Source organism: Eumetopias jubatus, unplaced genomic scaffold, assembly GCF_037043125.1.
Source record: "Eumetopias jubatus isolate StellerSeaLion01/CBP00866 unplaced genomic scaffold, mEumJub1_p1.0 scaffold_3, whole genome shotgun sequence".
NCBI lineage: Eukaryota > Metazoa > Chordata > Mammalia > Carnivora > Otariidae > Eumetopias > Eumetopias jubatus.
This window is the reverse complement of record NW_028274809.1, coordinates 53,969,840-53,990,966: the sequence shown is the minus strand read 5'-3', so window position 1 is coordinate 53,990,966 and position 21,127 is coordinate 53,969,840. Positions and strand designations below refer to the sequence as shown.

At 40.6% G+C, this 21,127-nt stretch overlaps 1 protein-coding gene across 2 annotated transcripts in view; it reads right to left on the bottom strand.

Annotated features, from left to right (window-relative positions):
- Positions 1–9,776, bottom strand: part of SESTD1 (SEC14 and spectrin domain containing 1) — a 135,184-nt gene extending 125,408 nt beyond the window's left edge. Inside the window, exon 1 of one of the 2 annotated variants that reach the window (XM_028121210.2) lies at positions 9,695–9,776. The gene's annotated coding sequence lies outside the window, so the exon portion shown is untranslated. The remainder of the gene's footprint in view (positions 1–9,694) is intronic. The other variant, XM_028121188.1, reaches the window with a different exon arrangement.
- Between the last annotated feature and the right edge of the window lie 11,351 nt (positions 9,777–21,127).

Below are 21,127 nucleotides of genomic sequence, written 5' to 3'. Positions count from 1 at the left end.
TACATTTTAATCTCTACACCCACTGTGGAGCTGGAACTCACCACCCTAAGATCAAGAGTCGCATGCTCTTCCCAGAGTCAGCCAGGCCCCCCATCAGGGGTATTACATTTTTAAAAAAAAAAGTCCTTTACTTCTCCCTCCAATTTTGAAGGTAGATTGAACTCAGTGACTCACTTTGAAAAATGAAGTACAGAAAGGGAAAAACAGTAACACTACATTGAAGAAAACTGGCAAACACTACCTTAACCAAGGTTAACCAGGTTAACCAGGTTAACATCACAAGATGTCAAGGAAATATCAAGTACTCCCTCACATGACATGATGAGAAGGGCAACTCAACTTTCTGTCTTATTCCCAGAAAGCTATAGCCCCATTCTAATCATGAGAAAAACATCAGACAAACCCAAGTTGAGAGATATTCTATAGAATATCTGACCAGCACTCCTCAAAAAAAAAAGGGAGAAACTGTCAGAGGAGACTAGGGAGACAAGATAACTAAATGCAATGTGGTATTCTGGATGAAATCCTGGAACAGAAAGAAGACATTAATGGAAGAACTGGTGATACCCATATAAAGTCTACAGTATAGTTAATAATGTACTGATGTTCAGTTTCCCATTTTGACAAATGCACCACAGTAAGATAGTAACATTTGAGGAAACTGAAACTGGGTGAGGTATATATAGGAACTTTCTGTACTATTTTGTGCAACTTTCCTGTAAATCTAAAATTATTCCAAAGCAAAAGGTTTATTTTTTTTTTAAGATTTATTTATTTTAGAGAAAGAGAGCTGGGGGGGGGTGGAGATGGGCATGGGGAGGGGCAGAAGGAGAGGGAGAGAGAGTTCTAAGCAGACCCTGAGCTGAGCATGGAGCCTGACTCAGGGCTCGATCCCACAACCCTGAGATCACGACCTGAGCTGAAACTAAGAGTGGGAGGCTTAACCAACTGTGCCACCCAGGTGCCCCAAAAGGTTTATTTTTTAAAAAGAATAAAATTCTTTGTGTATTGATATGAAAAAAATGTCTAAGAATGAAAAATGTAAGGTGCAGAATACTGTATATAGTATGGAAGAAGCAGTTACATACATAGGTACAGAAATATTTATTTGTGTAAAATGGACAGGAAAACACAAATGTATACATAAAATATTTCTGTAATGATCCAAATCTGGTAACACGGGTTGACTCAGTGGAGGAGAAAACTCAGTAGTTGAGAAACAGGAATAAAAGGAAGACTTTTTAATGTGTCTTTTGGTACCTTTTTAATTTTGAAATATATGAATGTATTAGCTACTCAAAAAATAACTTTTAAAATGAAAAGGATAACAAAGACCTGACCTAAAGCAAAACCACTGGAAATAATATAAGGAATTAATTAGAATTTTAGGAGATAAAAAAGTCTAATCACCTCCATCTAACTGTTAAGACTATCACATTCCCTTCCTCACTTTTTCCAACAACCTAATTTTTCCTTAATGCACTGAAGACATTTTATTCTAGATGAACCAATCTGACTGCCAACTTCAACAATTTACCAACTTGTTCCTCAAATCTACATCTCTCCCAGCCAAACCTAGCTCTAAACTTAAAAAGCTACCTACCTATTGTGCTATTCAGCATTCTGTGTGTTTTTTCTATAAAAGGGATGGCAAATACAGGCACCTGTGCCATCACCACTCCTACACCCATAACAACACTGCTCAGTGATCACAGTGGTCTTTCCCACTAAATCTGCACACTGCCTCCAACTACTCCTTAATGTAATGTTCCACAAAGCCACCATCAATCAAAGCTAGCCCATGAATAAAACCTATTTGCCACATCTGGTCTCTACTATATTAATCTGTTTACCTTGATATGTTCCTCCATGAATTTCATGTATATTTATTTTTGTATACACCACTATTTTGCTCTGAAAATGATTAATAAGACTTACAAGAATACATGAACTATAAAAAGTTAACAAATTTAAAAAAATAATAGGAAAAAGAATAAAGAAAACACCAAAAACCGTGCCACGAGAAAGACCAAAATAAATGTACAGCATAAAATCACTATGCCTGCTCTGGAGTGGGCCACAAATCTGGCTTTGGCTTTCTAGTAGCCATCACAAAAAAGGAAAACCCAGTCCACAGTCCAGGAGATAAAACAGAAAAGTACTCAGAAGAGGAACTATTCTGTGTACTCAGACCAAAGAGTAATTTTTATAAAACAAAGAGAACACTATAGAATGAACAAGATATACAAGATATACTACCAGTTTTCAAAGAATTTGGATGTTTGTGATAGTGCCCATCAGGAGATACCTATGGTATCTTACCAAAGCGCAATGCAGCAAAATTGATTTTACAAAGAGCAGGCACACAAGCTTTAAGAACTCACTTTGTCCTTTTACTTTGTTTCTTCCTTCAGTGCCTCCCTAAGTATAAACTCTTTGAAGACAAGAACCATATTTTCTAACACTTACATATAGCTCATGACACTTTGTACTGGGTTCTGCCAAAAAGAAGCATTCAGTATGAGTGAGAATTTACATAACACAATTCAAACCTACTCTGATAAAAATTCTCTAATAGGAATTCCCACTCCTACCAAATAGAATAGAAATGATAACTGAAGCTTCAACAGACAGAATTTCTATACTGTTATTCAGTCACAATTTAATTTGTAATGTCCCAACAGCATTTTTTTTTTGCATATCCCTAGCACAAAGCTAACAAAAAAGCCAAATCAATATCACTGACTCTGATCAAATAAAATGAAACTCACAGCAAAAGCTTTGGCAACCCCTATCAAAGGAAATACAGTATTACTACCTTTCAAGAACATAATCAATAGCTCTTTATAAACCAGCTGACAAAGGCAGGTTCATTTTTTAAATGACTCTGCAAGTAGACAATGAATTATAATGCAGATTTTCTCTACTTCTTTCCAAGAATCTGTAGTTTCTGTAAATGCCAAACTGCCAGAGAACTCTATTTCCCAGCTCTTCCATACACACACACACGCACACACACACACACACCACTATCAAACAGGCTTATAGTTCCCTGTATGACCATTACCTACCCCTTCTCCCTTACCTGGTCAAATTGGAAATGCAATGAAGCCTAATGAATTATTTAGGTAAAATGATTACGAACAACACAAGTATTAAAAAACTTAAATTACTACTCTCAAGTATAGGCATTAGGATACATTAACCATCCTATATTTGTATTTTATTAATGGAAATCATTAATAAATAAGTAGTCTCATCCTATACTAGTCGAAATTTTTTTTAATACATTTGGTATTTCAGTTTGCAGTATGCTCCTCATTTGGAATTCTCTGTACACAGGGGCACACCCTATCATCCCCAAGAGAGGATAGCTGTACCAAGTGAAAGAACATGGACAGGCGTGGAGGGTGGGGAGTACCTTCAAATGGATGTCAGAAAATCCAATTCCTGCACCTTTGTTTCATCTGTTAAGATGGGAAACGACCATCATCTCTATTTGATAGAATTACTGGAAGGATTAAATGAGGTTAAGATTTGTAAACTCCCTACTAAATGCATATAAAATAGATGCTCAATATGTGTTAGTTTTTCTGCTGTTTTTTTATAGGTAAGGAAACAGCTGAGCAGACTTGTCCAAAGCCAATGGCTAGTAATTGTGAAACACAGGCTAAAACTCTAAGGGCCTAATGTTTTTTCCAGTACACCAAGCAGCATTCAAATAGCAGAACCCAACACCTCATGTTTGTCACAGATGGTCATACAAAGAAAAAAATTAACAGTTTGAACACCTGTTAGATGCTGAACGCTATACTAATCTCTTTCCTAATACTACCCTATAAAGTGAGTGTATTTATCCCATTTTGAGAGAAATTATTAACTTGTCCAAAGTCACAAAGTTAGTAAGTGATAAGGCATGATTAAATCAAGTGTGATTACACCATTACTTTTCCCTACTAAGCTGCCTCAAAACCGTGCCAAGTATTTACAAATCACGGTCTACCAAATCAAATTCTAAATGGCCTGGAAATTTTTATAGAGCCTTCTCTTTTTTTTCAAGATTTATTTATTTGGGGGGGGGCAGAGGGAGAGGGAGAGAATCTCAAGCAGACTCCCTGCTGAGCTGTAGCCTGCCTGCCCCATGGCCCCAACACGGGGCTCAATCGCAAGATCCTGAGATCATGACCTAAGCTGAACCCAAGAGTCAGATGCTTAACCGACTGAGCCACCCAGGCGCCCCTAGATCCTTCTAATTTATTAGTGGAAACCATGCTAGCTCCACCATTCCTTCTCCTTAAATTTGTTCTTCATTGGCTAAAACAATTAATGATAACTTCAAATTTACATTTGTATAGCATGTTACAGTTTAGTATTACAGATTTGTAAATTTTTATTAGATACAGCCACTGAGGTTTTTCACATATTAGCTCACATCTCATTTAATACTTTCGAGACTCTAATGAGGTAGGGATTATTACATTTCACAGAAAAGAAAAAAAAGTTTGAAGAGGATAAGTAACTTGTCTAAGGTTATACAACTAGTAAGTGTAGGGCTTTACCCTGGATCACTCTAAGAGAAAAGTACATATACTCCTGCATCCACTGATCCAGCTAATCATTTGCTTTTCTCAACTTACTCATCAGAGCTGGGGGAAGGGAAGTGTGTGTTTGCGTGTGTGGAAGGATTCTTTCACCAAAAATGTAATGGAAAATAAGAACCAAAACTTGATAGAATAAATAAAAAAAGGAAAAATTTGAAAGGTTGCGTCAGATCTCATCCCTCCCCCAAGGTTATCAGGAATTTCTAATAAATGCTTATAGGGCAGACATTTTGACACTATTCTAGAACACAGGGGGAAAAAAGGAGTATTTCCCAATTCATTCTTAGAGGCTGGCTTAATCCTGATACCAAAACCAGGCAACAATAATAAATATTACATTTATCATTTGTGACTATAAATGCTAAAGTCTTAATACATTTAAGTTAAAAACAAAGGAAATGTATAGTATGATCCCATCTGTAAAGGAAAAACCACTGTGAATGTATGTATATAAGTATGGTCGGATATGTAAATGCATATTTATACATATGTACACATAAATCAAAGATACAGATGGAAATATAAACCCTAAACTTAATAATGGTTACCTGGGACAGGAATGATCTTGGGCGTGAAGGAAGGGAAGGGGACAAGAAGTAAAGGGAGATTTTCAGCTTGTATTGAATATACCCACATATTATTTGAATTTTTATAATGAATATGTATCATGTTTGCTATTAAAATATACAAATGAAAAGCACAGCCTAAATACTCATTTGCTGTTATCTCCACTATTTGTTACAATGAAAACTAATCCTTTTATTCACTCATTGGACATTCATTTATTTAACAAACATTCAGGGTGTAGCTCCTAAGTATGGGCACTGAGCTAATAAGCACTTGTGCCAGCCACCAGGTACTTTTATTTTTTTAAGTAAACTCTACCCCCAACAAGGGGCTTGAATTCACGACCCCGAGATCAAGAGTCACATGCTCTACCAACAGAGCCAGCCAGGCATCCCTAGAGCCTATTTTTTTTTCAAAGATTTATTTATTTGAGAGAGAGACAGAGAGAGCGTGTGTGCGCAGGGGGAGAGGCAGAGGGTTAGAGAGAGAGAGTCTTAAGCAGCTGAGCATGGAGCCCAAAGCAGGGCTGCATCTCACGACCCTGAGGATCACGACCTGAGCCAAAACCAAGAGTTGGACTCTTAACCAACTGCGCCACCGAGGCGCCCTGTCTACAGCCTATTTTTTTAAAACACAGGATGGAAAAACAGTTACTTCCTTCCATAAGATAGAGTGTTGAATTTTAAATTAAGTTCTAATTTTTATCATTTATTTTTTTTTTAGGTCATGTGTCAGGGTAAGAAATACTCTTTTTCTGGAATTTGTACTGCCTTTCTTCTAAAAAAGAGTAACAGATAATTTTTACTGGGTTTTCTTGGGGGGGTGTTAAAAAAATTCATTTGTATTCAGCGTGCTGGGCACTATGTTGGACAATGGACATGCAAAGATGAATAACTACCATATGGCCTCTACCTACCCTCTAAGGAGCTGATAATTTTGCATACCTATGTCTGATACAGACTTCCACATAAAAACTGAAATATGTACCTTAGTAATCCTGCACTTCAAAATGAAAACTGGCAAACTGCCCTACTCAAAAATAAAAGTTAATTTCAGTTTCATTCGGAATTTTAATGTTTATGAAAAATGTGAAATTATTCAATTATTTTAAGATAAAGGGAATAAATTAGTGGGAAAATAAAGAACATGGAAGCTGCAGGGTAATATAAAACACAATGTCTCAGTGAAGAGTGGGTTCTAGGATTAGCTAGCTATGCTACCAAGAAGGTATGTTACTAGGTTTAATCGTTCTGACTACTTCCCTAGAGGAAATATGAAAAGCATATCTACCTTATTAGGATAGGAGAAAACAAAGAATTTATTTTAAAAAGAATAACAAAGTCTGGTGAATATGAGGCAGTATGGCCACCTGCTTTTCGTTGTTTGGTCTGCTTTTTATTTTCCCCCACTTTGTCAATAATTAGCCAAGTAAATTTGCAAACACAATTTAACTTCTTTATGCCTTTTGAGGTGAAAAGAATGCAGGAAGCACAGTTAGAAGACCTGAGTTTATATTCAAACCCTACTAACTCTGTAAGGTTAAAAAACAAGCAAATTATTTAACCTCTTTGCACCTTAGCTTCCCAGAAGTAAAATAGGAATAAACCTAACTTATAGAATTATTTCAAAGACAAAATGAGAAAATACATGTGAAAACATAAAGTTAGAAACTATTATAAATTAGACATTTTTCTGAAGAAGATAAACAAATGACCAATAAGAACATGAAAACATACTCAACATCATTAGACCCTGGGGAAATGCAAATGAAAACCACAATGAGATACCGCTTCACACCCACCAGGATGCCTATCATCAAGAAGACAACATTAACAAGTACTGGAGAAAATGGAACCCTCATACTTTGCTAGTGGAAATGTAAAATGCTACAGCAGCTATGGAAAATAGTTTGGCAATTCCTCAAGAAGTTAAACAGAGTTATCATACGACCCAGCAATACCACACCTAAGTATACGCCCAAGAGAACTGAAAACATATGTCCACACAAAAACTTGTAAATAAGTGTTCGTAGCAGCATTACTCATGATAGCCAGAAAGTGGAAAGAACCCAAATGTCCATCAACTGATGAAAGGATAATCAAAATGTGGCATATCAATATAAGAAAGATTATTCAGCCATAAAAAGGAATGAAGTAGTGATACATGCATAATATGGATGAACCCTAAAACTACTATGCTAAGTAAGACACAAAGGGCCATATATTTGTATGATTCCATTTATGTGAAATGTCCAGAACAGGCAAATCTCTGGACAGAAATTATATCAGTGGTTGCCAAGTGCAGGGGAGGAGGAATGAGAGTGACAGGTAAATGGGTATCAGGGTTTCTTTTCAGCATGATGGAAATGTTCTTGAACTGGTGATGTTTGCACTACCCTGTAAATATACTAAAACCACTGAACTGTACATGTTATAAGAGTGAATTCTACAGTATATGAATCATACCTCAATAAAAAAAATTATTATAGAAATGTAAGTTTCTGCTCCTTTTCATTAGTCAAAATGCTACTTTTCTCAAGAGGTTGTTCCTATAGTCTGTAACAGCTATAAAAGCTCTTTGAAGTTAGATGTTACCAGGATGAATGGTATTTTGGGTAAAGTAAAACTACTAATTATGTTAGAGAAACTTTCTATGGATCAGATTAATTTGGTATAATTTTATTTCTTCAAAAGAAAAGTCCCTGTTAATAGGAAGTTTGTTTTTAAGGACTAGAAAGAGCTTCAAGGAGTCTTTACAGAGTACACCGAGGGGAAAAAAAAAAATAGGCCAGAATGTAACACTCTTTCCTGCTTTTTTAATTAGTGGACATCTACTTTTCAGATATGGCCTTACCCACTGATCAACTAAAACCCAAGTAGGTGGAACTTTGCAACCGCTACCACATTCCATGCTCCAATCTGCGGTCACTTTGCTAAATCCACCACCAGCTCCTATCTCCACTACTCTTTCCTATTATTATTTTCAGGGCTTACAATGCTCAACAAACTCTAAAAGTAATCAATTCATTCCCTAATGTTGGGGAATTTATAGAGTAAGGCCCAAATTTTAAGATTAAATTTCGTCTAGATTACTTGATTAAATACAAAGCAAAATGATTTCCTCAAGTTTGGGATAGAAAAACAAATCTATAGAGTTGTGTAATGCTTTCTAAGTCATTTGGGAATTTTTTCATGTATTGGGTCATGGGGTAAAGACAGTCACCAACTTTTGTCCACAGAAATTATGTATAAAAGCTTCCTGGTTCTAGAACAAAGAAGCATTTTATTGCTCAAAGCAAAAGATATTTTCCTTCCATTTAGTATTGTTATACTAAAATAGCATACCAATGACACCAACTAGGTAACAGCATGACCAAGGTATGTGAACAAAAATAAATTGTTCTTTGTTATGTATTCTTCCTTGCGGGGGCGGGGGGGGGGGGGAGAAAAAAGTTTTTCACACCTAAGAAAATAAGCCAAAATCAAGCCAAAGAAAACCATATGGATTAATATTTTCCAAAATGGGGGTATTCTGAGTGGCAATTTTGAGAGTTTGCCAACCTTTGCCAGGATGTGTAGCGGGTGTATTTGGCACGGACAAAATGTGCAGAAAGAGGTGACCTGCCAAACAGCTGCTACAGAGTTACTCCCTCAACAGCACTTCCAACTTCTGGGCTGATATCTGTGTATGAAAGATGTCAAAGCACCAAGAAAAGCACTTGCTGTCAGAGCAGCATCAAGTCCATGCATCCCACCGTGCATCCCAGCGTGAAATCCCACCCGCACCCTCATGAGCCGGCCAGACCGCGGCTCTTTTCTACTATCAGTCTACCTAACATATAAAAAATAAATACATAACGACAAATCCTTGCCAACCCTCTCTTCCTTCCCTTTGTGAATCCTCCAAAGGCTGGAGGGATGTTAACATCCTGCAGGCCCGGGGGAAAGCCAAGCCCCAAGCCGCGAGGCAGGCAGTCAGGAGCCTCCCCGCAGCCCGGGGGCCTCGGACGGGAGTCCCCCACCCACCGGGCAAGGCTGGTCACCGGCCACACAAAGAAGCCCGCCGCCGGAGCTAGACGCTGGGCTCGCCCGGGGGCCGGGCGCCGCCGCATGTGGTGCCTGCACGCCCGGAGGACGAGACCCGATGGAAAATAAGGATTAACGCCCAAACCTGTTGCATTATGCGGGTCCCTTTCACCCAGAAATGAACAAGGGCGCTCAGGGGTAAAAACCAGAGCAGCCCGGGCTCTGCGGGCCGCGGCCGCACCCGGCAGGCAGCGCGGAGGCAGAGGCCACCCGCGGGGCTCCCACCTCAGGCGCTTTGTCTGCGGTGGCGGCGGCAGCGGGGCGCGGGCGCCCCTCCCTCAGCCGTGCGGCTCCACAGCCCCGCGGCCCGCGCCCAGGAAGAAAGCCGGGCCCGCCGCCGCCGCCGCCTCCACCTCCACCCGCCCGCGCTCGCCACCCGGCCGCGGGGCCTGCGCGCTCCTCCCGCCCGGGCCGCCTGGGCCGCGCGGCGGCCACACTCACCTGGCTGGCGCTGGCGCGGGCTGCCGACACCTCCGGGGTTGGTGGGGAGGACGCGGGGACGCGAGCGAGGCGCGGACGGAGGCGGAGGGCGAGGCGGGAGGAAGGCGGGCTGGGGGCGGAGCGGGCCTGGACGGCGGCGGCGGCGGCTACTCCAGCCACTCGCGGCAAATCGCGTCCCGGCCCTTCCGTGCGTCAGGCAAGGGGCGGCGGCGCGGGCGGCCCGGCGACCTCCCCGCACTCGCGGCCCTCCCCGCGTCCGCGCGACCCCGCGCGCGCGCGAGTAGCGGCGGCGCAGCGACCCCGCCCGGCGCGGGAAGGGGGCGGAACGGGGAGTTCCACAGGGGCTGCGGTGGGGGCGGGGCGAGGAAGGGGCCTTCGACTCACCCCTGGCAGACCCTGCGAACCTCGGCACGCGGGGGGCTCCGCGCTTCCCAGCCCGCAGCGGTGTGGGTAATGAAAGGAGCACCGGACCTGAAGTCAGGAAGCGCGGGCTTAAGGAAAGACCCCGCTACTTGACGTCTTGCAAGTCGTTTGTTTTCTCTGTCCTCATCCTGAAATACGTAGGTTTGAGTACATGGCCTTCAAGATTTTCCAAAATTTTGGCCCCCACAGTCTGAAGAATGAAGGCAGCTACTGGGGAACGGGTCGTAGTGAGGAAGGGCTGGATTCAGGGCATTTGGTTTTCTTCGGGGATCTTTCCATTGGACAGACCAAAATTTATTCACAAATGGCCCTCTGGTAATGGCTACTTCCCCATCTTCACCAACCCTAGTTATTTTTCTACAAATGTACCGACTTCAGAGTCTTCCTTCTTCTAATTTTATTGCGCAAATCATTTTTATGTCATTTCCTGAATTCAGTTCAAAAGAGTCATCAGCTAATACACACAAGCTCAGGACAACCATATGGTCCCAATCCCAGGCCTTCCGTATTACCCACTATGCCGCTCACTTCAGTATCACCTAGTTCCATTGATAAAATCTTGCCATTCTGACAACTAGGCAATCAAATTTCTCTCCACTAAAGTTCTCTGATTTGAAATCCCATGGATGAATTCTTCCTCTTAATCCTGTGACTAATAATCTGTCTCCGCTATTTCAACCTATTTGCCACTCTCTAGGTCAAGCCTTTCTAATTTCCCTTCTGCTTCTGTTCCACGTGACTGTCAGAGAATGCTCCAAAACCAAAGAGCCTCCTTCTTTTAAAATTCTTCAGAGGCTGTCCACCTAGGACAATCAGATTCAAGCCTAATTACCCGGTATACAAGGCCATTTATAACCTGATCCCTAGACCTCTTCAGCTCCAGCTCTGACTCCCACCACATTTCACGCACAGATGCAAAAGGCTGTCTCAATATCTCCGTACATTTCCCCCCATCTGAAATCTATTCCTCATTTAACCAGGTGAACTCCTACTCTCCTTCAAGATGATAAATGCATCACTTTCTCTTTGGAATCTTCCCTGACATCCCCTCTTTCCTCCACACCCACCCACGTGCTCACCCTATGCACTTACACTGAATTAAATACTCTTTTCCTTTATGCCTTCATGGAATCTTTTATCTCTTCTCTATGATTATCCTTAGTACTTTTTTCTTTTTTCTCATTGCTTTGCTCCGTGATCTTTTGTTACTAGACTGAGTTCCTTAAAAGGATAGATATTTTGGTCTAGTTCATTTTTGGTTCCCAGACATAGCAAAGTGCTCAGCACTAAGAAGTTTCCCTTTAAATATTTGTTGAGGGTTGACATCATTCCTTCCAGCAAATAGATGTTGAGCATCTACTCATCAGGAGGGAAAGAACAGTACAATCCACAGTATTCTGTTCTTCCTTTACTAGGTGGCATTCTCTGCTTATTTAAAACCCTCTCCTACTACCACTCACATTCTTTGCTTATTTTAATAAAGCAAGAGCATGCAAAACAATCCATTACAATAATTCCCAAACATCTCTGCCTTTCCTCTTTCCATATCCTCTAGTTCTACACTGTATTACCCAGTTAGTAGATAAGGGATAACTGCTGTAACAGAAAACAAACAAACAAACAAAAACAAAAATTAGGTTGTAAATCCAGAGAATGAAGTTGGAATGCCATATTTTCCAATAACTACTGAATTAATGAACATAGATCAATCACTTAAGTTTACTAGGCCTCACTTATTATGTTCCTTTGGCTCTATGATTAGCCTTCATTTTTAACATTTTGTTATTAAGGTAAGTAAGTCCTTCCTTATACAGTATGTGTATAAATTGAGGGACTACCAGATCCTTGGAAAGTAGCTGTCCAGCATATGCTTGAACTCCAAGTGATAGGGAACCACTCAATACCTCACAACAGTATTCATCTTTGAACAGTCCTTCTAGTCTTTGAACAGTCCTCTCTAGTTCCTTACAGTGAACTGAAATGTGTCTCCTTATAAATTTGTAGGTAGTTATGGTATTGGTAGGAAATACCACTGGATTTAAGTTCCAAAGTGGTGTAGTCAGATCCCAGTTATAATACCTCCTAGCTGTATAAACTTGGACTAGCACAAAACCACTCCAAGGATGTTTGTTCAACTCTAAATTGGGAAAAACAATAATACCTTAAACCATTATTATAAATATGAATACAATGTGTATTAAAGTGCCCAATGAATTGGAATCTAGTACCATGTATTGAGTACAGAACGGTCCCATTCCCCTTCCATATATAGCCTTTTAAATGTTTGAAGCCAGCAACCATAGCACATGCCTTCCCACACCATGCTTCCCTCTCATGCTCCTTTTGTATTCATACACTCTCATCTAAACATACCCTGCTGCCTCGTAAAATGTGGCATCTGGAACTGAGTCCAATAATCCAGGTATGAAGAGAGGAATAGTAAAGTACACTTTTCTACAATTTTATGATAATTCAAAATTCAGTTTGATATCACAATAACATTTTTCTACTGCCGCACACTGTTCATAAATATCATGTTTTTGCGAACTAAATACAAACAGAAATACCTCCAAATCCTTTAGAAGTCTTTAATACATTGACAGCTATAGAACCATATCTCCTTCAGCCTGTATTTGTGCAATTTGTTTTCGAAGACGGAGTGCAGATCTTTGCATTTATTCCTCTTAAATATCACTTTGGGAGTTATGTACCAGGAGCCCCTGCCAAAATAGAAATCAGTGAAAGGAGAATAACGTTTAAAAAAACTTTCAGTGGTGGGGGCAAAAGAATCCCAAAGGCACTTTAAGCAACAAATTCCTAAATTCCTAATTTCTCCCCTATAATTTCCCTCAGGCTTTTTATTAAAAGCCACATTTAAATGTCATCTAAAATTAAATAACTTTTCATACTCATCTTGTTTTATTTTTTATAATAAATGAATGTTGAAAACACCTTTTATGTGTATGTGTTTCCCACACATTATTCACTGGAACTTCTGAAGAATTCACTGAGGTAAGGCAGACCAAGGCACCATTTTACTGAAGCTCAGCAGGCTTAGGGAATTTGCTGAACAATTAACTCTGCACCAAAATTGGCTTCTTGGAGAAACTGCCCCACCCACAGCTCATGCTGAAGGGGAGGCTCCAGGCAGTACTATTGCAATGTGTAATCCCTGAATCACTGCTGATTACCCCTGACACATGAACAGCCAGGTTGCACCCATTCAAAAATGACCTGGAGGGGTGAGGAAAAAGCACTCAATCCCAAAAAGCTGGTCCAATCAGCCCAGCTGAATCCAAAAGGAGACACACAGGGTGCCCATGGGTGAGTAGGGCTCTGACAGAATAATGTCAGCCAATGACTAAACAGAAAACATCTATTCATTACACATTCAACTCATGTAGTCAACAAATACTTATTAAGCATCTCTGGTTTAGGTGCCAGGGTTACAGTATGGCCAAATGACACAAAAATTCTGCCCCTTCGATCTTGCATTCTGGTGGATGGGACAGGCAATAAACACAATAAGTAGGTAAATCAAAGAGTATATTAGAAAGGGGTAAGTTTTGGATAAAAATTAGGCAGGAAAGGGGACTAGAAAGTGTAAGGGGTAGGGTACAGTTTTTAATCATAGGACTAGGAAAGGCTTCACTGGGAAGGTAGTATTTGAGCTAAGACTTGAAGGAGATGAAGCACTGACTCTGTGATAAAGAAGACACACATAGTTGAAGCTAGGGAACCAACAGGTAGTGGGCTGATCACGAAGCAGACAATGAAACAATAGCAAAATCAGGCAATGCAGACAGCAGGGCATTCAAAATTCACGTGGAAGATTTTTAACAACAAAGTGATCAGGGCACTGCCGCATATGGACTAGACCAAAGCCTTTGCTGATGGGGTCTCAATGTCCATCTACCTATCATCTATCTATCTATCTATCTATCTATCTATCTATCTATCTATCTATCTATCTATCATCTATCTATATTTTTAAGTAAACTCTACACCACATGTGGGGCTCAAATTCATACCCCAGGATCAAGAATCACATGCTCTATGGACTGAGCCAGCCAAGCACCCCCCACAATCTATATATTTTTGTTTTGGGGTTTTTTTGTATTGTTTTATTTTGTTTTAGGTTTTTAGTTTTGCATTTGTTTAGTTTTCACACAATCTGTAATTTCTTCATTAGTTTCAGAGGTAGAATTTAGTGATTCATCAGCTGCATATAACACCCAGTGCTCCTTACATCAAGTGCCCTCCTTAATGCCCATCACTCAATTATCCCTTCCCCCCACCCACCTCTCATCCAGCAACCCTCAGGTTTTTTTGTGTTTTTTTTTTAAAGATTTTTTATTTATTTATTTGAGAAAGAGAATGAGATAGAGAGAGAGAGCATGAGAGGGGGGAGGGTCAGAGGGAGAAGCAGACTCCCCGCTGAGCAGGGAGCCCAATGCGGGACTCAATCCCGGAACTCCAGGATCATAACCTGAGCTGAAGTCAGTCGCCTAACCAACTGAGCCACCCAGGCGCCCAACCCTCAGTTTTTCAAAACACTTCCCTGTGATTGAGATGTTCAGTAGGATGGGAACCCCTGCTCTAAAGAAAAGATCCATCAACTGATGCCTTGGGTTCTGAAAACCCTTCAGATTCTATGTTCCAGAAAGCCCAACCCAGCGTGCATCCCTCTTCTAGGACACTTGGTTGTTCAACTTTTCTGTTATTCCTGGGAAGTCTGATATCCGCAGCTGAGATTTCAGTTTTTCTAATTTGCATATGTATTCTTTACCAAAGGAACAAGAACCAAATCCCAACCCTATTCCCTGAGGGCACATGTTTGAGTCAGTATCTTGCAATGCAAAATTGCCTAAAATGCCACAGTCACAAAGCTAAGACATGGTGGTGCTGAAACGGTAGCTCTGAGTTATTATTCTCCATGCTGCAACTCCCACCTTTAGGGGCAGAACAAAAATGGAAATCTGGGGGTATTTCTTTAACATTTCAATATAAATATTTGAAAATTTGCCAGAATGTTATATTTTAAAATCTAAAGGTGTATAACATTTGTTCTAGGAATGTACATGTAATACATTATAGAATTTTTAAGAAAAACATTAATAATTTTATTTAAAAAAATAGTTTGAGGACTCAGTTTACCAGTTTTTAACGTTTGACATTGCAATTCAAAGCTCAAATTTTCTCTCTTTCACTAAGGAAGTTAAAAAGACCTGCTTTTCGTTTTGTTTTTAATATACTTTCATGGTCCTGAAGTTATATAAATTACATTTTTAAGGTTTATTGTTGTTGTTGGTCTTGAGCACCTGTTAGTTCATCATGTAGGCCAATGTATTTGGGGTCCTTTATACAAAAAAACTTTTTCCAAGGCCAATATAGTTTACATTTACTTGTGTCACATAGGTTTCATTTCCCCCAGGCACACTTTCACAAAATGTTTTTGGTAAACAGGCCAAAGGAAAGAGTAAAAAGTAGCATTTGATTTTTTGTAAAATCAGCAAAAGCCTTTCCTGACAAAACTGACTTATTCTTCTAGTTGTCGAGTCAAAGTTTCAAAGATGGAAGAGACCCCCATCTATTCCAACATCTTCATTTTCCTGTGACCCGGAGAAGTTAAGCAACATACCTGACCCTACAGTTAGTTAACAAAACACCAAAGACTACAATTTAGGCCTCCTGACCTAGATTAGTTCACATAAGCTGAAAGCATTTGAATATTTGCAGGATCATCTGTCTGTGTGTAAGTACATGTGGTGCATAATTTAGGCATAACACAAGTTTATCTCTTAAACATCAGTAGTGCTTGAAAACTGTTAGAAATAATAAAAAATGAAATAAAATTTCAGACTAAGGAAAGGTTCTAATTTCAGCAATTTATTATCACTCTTAATTAACATAAGCTTTGTAATAGAGATTAGCAAAGGAGGCCAAGTTAAAAGCAAATTGCTTAAGTAAATTGTTTTAAGTGAGTCTGGCAACATATAATACATTACATAATAAAATACAGTAAACCAACTATGCCAATTTTTGTAGTTCTCTCCAATAAATTTTCTTCCAATAAGTACCATTAAGTGTCACTATATTATATTCTCAAATATGTGTTCCTGAGTCAGAACTCTTTGGTTGCAAGTACCAAAGCCAATTTCAACTGGATTGGGATGAAGGGGTGATGGATTTTCTGGAACAGTACTGTGGATTTTCTGGAATAAGAGTGAGGTAGCTCAAGCGCACTAAAGGAAGAATTGCATTTCTGGGTGTTCGAGTAGGCAGTTAGTTAGGTTCTAACAGGATTCATGGAGGCCAACAACAAGGAAACAATGGCCAGCTATCAGGAAGGTCAGAGGCCAGTCCTGGCAGCACTTTGCAAGGAGCCAGATCAAACCAGACAGGCCCAAATTGGCAGGTACCATGACAGAAAACCCCTGCCCAAATAAAGAAGAAAAAGTATGGAACCCTTGTTTCCAAGAAATCCCAGCCCCAAGTAATGAATATTCTACCTGCTAATTAACAACCTTCACTAAAATATAGAATCCCAATCCCCAAGGCGTGAGGCTCTTTCTCTCTCTCTCTCTAGAGCTTGCGGGCTCTCACATCTCCAAAGTGTACTTTTGCTTTAATAAACTTTCCCATTTGTGTCACTCGTCTGCTGTATTATGCGTCTGTCCTTGAATTCTTTCTCATGACAAGACCAAGAACCTTCCACGATATCTTTGGGGTGGGCTGGGTTGAGGCCTCAGAACCCGGGGAGTCTCCCCAGTTCACCTGGCAACGTGGAGACCTCAGAGACCAGAGCAGAGAGCCAAGCAAAGTCAGTATCTTTCTCAGCCCCTTCTGTGAAACCTGTTTCTCTGTGACTTGCCTTCCATCTGTCCAGCAGCAAACCAGTCTGTTTTAGACCACATGGAGAAGAGCCCCAGGTGGCACTGGGTGTACAGCCTCCAGCTTACAGTTAGTTCTTGTAGAAAACTCTCAGGAGCGGCTGATATTTTGGGTCACATGAATGTTCAAACACTGAACAGTAGAACAGGTTTGGCCTATAAGGTAAAGGGCTGGGCATCATTAACGGGCAGCTTCCTTTAGGTGAGGAAGTCTCCTGAGAAGATAGGGGCATTACCAGGACAAGGGAGAAAGGAATACCAGGCCAACCAAATAATAGGTATTCGCTGCAAAATGTGTGCTTCTCTAAAGCTCACACTAGAATGATGATTTTTATGAAAATTTTTTACCTACTCAAATATTAAAACCGTAATGTAAATTAGTTCAAGTCTCATCATTTAATATCAAGTACCCTTTTTCTGGTTTGTTGATGCTTCTTTAAAACCCTAGCCTAGAAAAATCCTTCAGTTTATTCATGACTATGGTAGGAAAATATAGTTTTGCTTGATGGGAGCATTTTTACTTACTACTCGCACTATAAGTCAAAAAAATTTAGATCTAAAAATATTTTATTCAAAGCTGAAGAGGTAAAAGCACTTGACTGTCAAATTCAATCAGCATAGTGAAATAGCCAGGTCTCATTCAAAGAGTATTAGTTAAGTTACAGAAAGAGTTCTTTAGTTTCTGTTACATGGTGTTTCAATATGGGGCTAGGTCCTAGTTATTAGTAAGACAGAAAAGAATGTTAAAAACAAGCTTGGTCCAAGTCATAAGGTTTACTTTGTTTTTCTAATGTGTTCTAGTCATCAGCCTGAATACAAAGGTCAGGAACATTTACCTCAGCCATTAAGCAATGTATTCTGCTCCAGGCTCTAAAATCGGAGGCCAGGGACGAAAGTCTTCCCTCCTAGCTTCAATTCTCTTGTGGTCAGAAGTGGCTCTCTTGTTGATCTACACGTAAAAAAAATCCCATGTTCTTGAACAAAACAGGGACAAACCAGATTTAAAAATAATCTCCACGCATTGTCAGGCTCCCCCCACTCTGTCACTGTCTCCAGCTGCTGTGGGGAAGTATGTGAAACTGGTCTGTGACTCCAGCAGCTGAATGGAAGGAAGCTCAGGAGACATCCCATTGCACAAAGTCGGAGGAGGCACTACCAACACAAAAGCAAAGAATTGATTTGGTTGTGGGATAAAGTGGAAAAAGGAAAGAATTGCCTTTTGTATCGGTCCAACTTTTCCTCTCCTTCTGAATAAAACATTATTATATAACAAAGAGCCTTTAAACAATTTCTTTCTTTGTTAAATTGGCAATTTGACAAATACAGATTGTGTCATCCTGGGTTAGAGCCACTTCTTAGGGTGTGGAGTGACTTGATTCCGGCACTGTGGGTCAGTGTACTCAAAGCATGTGACACAACCTAGGTCCATGGCTCACTGATATTATCTGAAATTTAGGCGAAAAAAGGAAAGCTTGTTTCCCTTTGGAAACTTGAAGAAAGGGAACCACAGAGCGGGCCTTAGTTGATCCTCTTATTCCAAAACCTTAACTTTTGTATACAAATTATACAAACAAACCAAGAAATATATTCTATCATTATTCCTAAAGTGGGGAAAATAATAGTCTGGAGTTCTCCATTTAAAGGATGGCAGATGTGGGGCAAGAGCCGTTGCTGCTACTCAACTTACCCTCCTGAAAGATGATCCTAGATGTCACATCTGTACAGAAATTGTGCCTAGATCCTTCTGAGGGAGAGTGTTCTGCTCTGGAACAGCATTTGGAGATAGTGTTCCTGGTTATATACAGCTGCATTCTTTTAATATCATATGACCAACTTTCAAGCATTTAACTCGGAAAAAAAGGTGAGAGTGAACACAAACATGGGAAACGATGTTCAAGGATTAACTTGTTCATGAAATAAGAATGTAGTGCCAGCACTCTTTTAGGGACCTGGAGACAATGGTGAGGACACTGTGAGTTTGCTCTTGGTCTGATTGGGAGACGGGAAACCAACCAAACACTCAGAGCAACATGGTACATACCAGACTCGTCATTAAGTTCTATGCAAAATGCTACCAAGAGCCAGAGGACTCACTGCCAAGGTTTCTAGTGAAGGCTTCACGGGGCTTTGATGCTTAAACTGAGGCTAGTAGAATCAGTTGTCTGGCCGGGAGAAGGGAGAAGAAGCAGAAGAACGTATACAGTGGCTGCAAGGCTCTGAAAAAAAAAAAAACAACAACATGCTACTTGGAGGGGAATTTCGAGTATTCTTGTTGTGGCTGCATGAGCAGAGAGAGGATCACCTAAGGTAAGGAAATGTGGGCCGGGGTGGAAAATTCAATAGCCTGTGAGACCAGGTAGGTAATGTAAATGATTGAAGAAGGCTAGCAGGTCTGGGTGCAAATGCATTTGCTATGAGTGCCTGAGCAGACGGCTCTAGTACTAGGGGACACAAAACCTCTAAAAAATATTGCACGGAATTATACTTACCTCCCCAAATGTGAGAGATTGCCTCTTTCCATAGCCTTGCCAAGATGAGTATCTAGAGTAATACTTTTCATTCATTAAACAAATATTTACTAAGCGCCTTCTATTGTGAGCTATTTGTATTAAGAATTGAGGATACAGGAGTGAATAAAACAAAAATTCCTATTCTCATGGAACTTACATTCTAGTGAGGGGGACACAGACAAAATAGATAAAGAAGTAAAAGGTGTAGCTGTCAGATAAATGCTGTGGAGAAAAAGAAAAGAGGGACAACCTATAAAGAATGGGAGGTAGGTTGAATTTTAGATTTTATAATCAGGAAAACCTCACTGAGAAGGTAGCCATTGAACAAAGACTAGAGGATGTGAAAGAGGGAGCTATGCAGACATCTATAGGAAGAGCATTTCAAGCAGGGGAAACCAGAGATCAAAGGACCTGAGGTGAGATCACACCTGCCTGGGAAGGGTGGTTAAGGGGGATGGGGTGAGAGGAAAAGAGATTGTATTGGATCTTTTAGGGAATTGGAAAGACTAAGGCTTTTGTTCTGAGCAAACTGAAAAAACTCTCAGTGGTTTTGAGCAGAGGAGTGAGAGGTGGGCTTTGTATTTTTAAAGACTCACTCTGGCTGCTGTGTGCAGAGCCGAATGCCTTGGGGGAAGGGTAGAAGTAGAGCACGGCTGGAAGTTGAGAGCTATGGCTCCTGACAGATAGAGGGTGGCTTGGCCCAGGGAAGGGGCGGCAGGAGTGGTAGGAAGTGGTTGGATTCTGGTTATATGTTAAAGGTAGAGCACCAGGACTTCCTGACAGATTGGATGTGGGTGTCAGAGAAAAGGAGGGATCCAGGGATAACTATGGTGGTTTTGGTCTAAGCAATTAGAACAATAATATTCCATATACTTTGGGGAAAACTGCAAGGATAAGCAATTTGGGCTGGGGGGATGGGAAGGGAGGCTTAATAATTTGGTTTTGGAAATGTTAGTTTAAAATATTTAATCAGACAGGGCGCCTGGGTGGCTCAGTTGGTTAAGCGACTGCCTTCGGCTCAGGTCATGATCCTGGAGTCCCGGGATCAAGTCCCACATCGGGCTCCCTGCTGAGCGGGGAGTCTGCTTCTCCCTCTGACCCTCTCCCCCTCTCATGCTCTCTCTCTCTCTCATTCTGTCTCTCAAATAAATAAATAAATAAAATCTTTAAAAAAAATAAAATATTTAATCAGACAATAAGAATAGATTTAGAGTAAGCAGCTGGATATGAGTCTGGAGTTAAAGGAAGAGGTCTGAACTAGAAACATACATTTGGAATTTGTTGGTGTGACCTCTCCAGCCAATGAGGGTGGTGAAAAACCAGGATAGTGTGTTATCCTGGAAATCAAGTAAAAGTGTCTCAAAAAGGAGGGAGTGATTGGGACACCTGGGTGATGCAATCAGTTGAGTGTCCAGCTTTCAGTTTAGGCTCAGGTCCTGATCTCAGGGACATGAGATAGAGCCCGGCATCAGGCTCCACACTGAGCACAGAGTCTGCTTGAGTTTCTGTCTCCCTTTCCCTCTGCCCCTTCCCCCTCCCAATCTCTCTCATAAATGAATAAATATTAAAAGAAAGAGAGAGAGTGATCAATATTGTCAAATGCTACT